This window comes from Balaenoptera physalus, assembly GCF_965194825.1.
Source record: "Balaenoptera physalus genome assembly, contig: HAP1_SCAFFOLD_935, whole genome shotgun sequence".
Taxonomy (NCBI): domain Eukaryota; kingdom Metazoa; phylum Chordata; class Mammalia; order Artiodactyla; family Balaenopteridae; genus Balaenoptera; species Balaenoptera physalus.
Window position 1 is genome coordinate 42,757 of NW_028125853.1, and position 2,036 is coordinate 44,792.

The following is a 2,036-nucleotide window of genomic DNA, read 5'->3' on the forward strand; positions in this document are numbered from 1 at the left end:
GGGGAGATTGCTGGGGGCTGTCACACACCTCTGATGGGGAGAGAGATGGGGACTGTCAAACACCTGTGATGGGGAGAGACCTGGGGTTTGACACCACCTGTGAAGGGGTGAGAGCTGGGGGCTGTCACGCGCCTGTGATATGGAGAGAGATGGTGACAGTCACACACCTCTGATGGGGAGAGAGCTTGGCGTTGTCACATACCTGTGATGTGGAGACAGCTGGGTTTATCATATACCTGTAATGGGGAGAGAGCTGGGGTCTCTCACATACCTGTGATGTTGAGACAGCTGGGGGCTGTCACATACTTGTGATGGGGGGAGAGTTGGGGGCTGTCACGAACCAGTGATGGGGAGAGACCTGGGGTCTGTCACACACCTTTGATGGGGAGAGAGCTAGGGGCTGTCACATACCTGTGATGCGGAGACAGCTGGGGGCTGTTACATACCTGTGATGTGGAGAAAGCTGGGAGCTGTCACATACCTGTGATGGGGAGAGAGCTGGGGGCTGTCACTCCCCTGTCTTGGGGAGAGACCTGGGGCCTGTCACACACCTGTGATGGGGAGAGAGCTGGGGCTGTTACTCACCTGTGATGGTGAGAGAGCTGGGGGCAGTCACACACCTGTGATGGGGAGAGAGATGGGGGCTGTCACACACCTGTGATGGGGAGATAGCTGGGGGCTGTCACTCACCTGTGATGGGGAGAGAGATAGAGGCAGTTACATACCTGTGATGGGGAGAGAGCTGGGTACTTTCACACACCTGTGATGGGGAGAGAGATGGGGACTGTCAAACACCTGTGATGGGGAGAGAGATGGGGACGGTCACACACCTGTGACGGGGAGAGAGATGGGGACTGTCAAACACCTATGATGGGGAGAGAGCTGGTTGTTGTCACATACCTGTGATGAGGAGACAGGTGGCGGCTGTAACATACCTGTGATGGGGAGAGAGCTGGGGGCTCTTACTCAGCTGTGATGGGAAGAAAGATGGGGCGGTCACATACCTGTGATGGGGAGGGAATTGGGGGCTGTCAGGCAACTTTGATGAGGTAACAGCTGGGGGCTGTCAAATACCTCGGAAGGGGAGAGAGCTGGGGACTGTCACTCACCTGTGATGGGGAGAGAGTTGGGGGCTGTCACATACGTGTGATGAGGAGAGAGATGGGGACTGTCAAACACCTGTGAGGCGGGGACAGCTGGGGGCTGTCACATACATGTGATGGGGAGAGAGCTGGGGTCTTTTACTCACCTGTAATGGGAAGAGAGATGGGGGCTGTCAAATACCTGTGATAGGGAGAGAGTTGGGGGCTGTCGGGCAAATGTGATGCAGAGACAACTGGGGGCTCTCACATACCTGTGATGGGGAGAGTGCTGGGGGCTGTCACTCACCTGTGATGGGTAGAGAGCTGGTGGCTGTCACGCACCAGTGATGGGGAGAGACCTGGCGGCTGTCACACACCTGTGATGGGCAGAGTTATGGGGACAGTCAAACACCTGTGATGGAGAGAGACTTTGGGTCTGTCACATACCGGTAATGGGGAGAAAGTTGGGGGCTGTCAGGCACCTGTGATGCGGAGACAGCTGGGGCTGTCACATACTTGTGATGCAGAAAACCTGGTGGCTGTTACATACCTGTGATGTGGACAAAGCTGGGGGCTGTCACATACCTGTGATGTGAAGACAGCTGGCGGCTATAATATACCTGTGATGGGGAGAGACCTGGCGGCTGTCACACACCTGTGATGGGGAGACAGATGGTGACTGTCACATACCTGTGATTCGGAGAGAGCTGGGGCTGTCACACATCGGTGATATGGAGAGAGCTGGGGACGGTCACACACCTGTTACGGGGAGAGAGATGGGGACTGTCAAACCCCTATGATGGGGAGAGAGCTGGGAACTGTCATATATCTGTGATGCGGAGAGAGCTGGTGGCTTTCACATACCTGTGATGTGGACACAGCTGGCAGCTGTAACATACCTGTGATGGTGAGAGAGTTGGGGGTTGTCAGGCAACTGTGATGCGGTGACAGCTG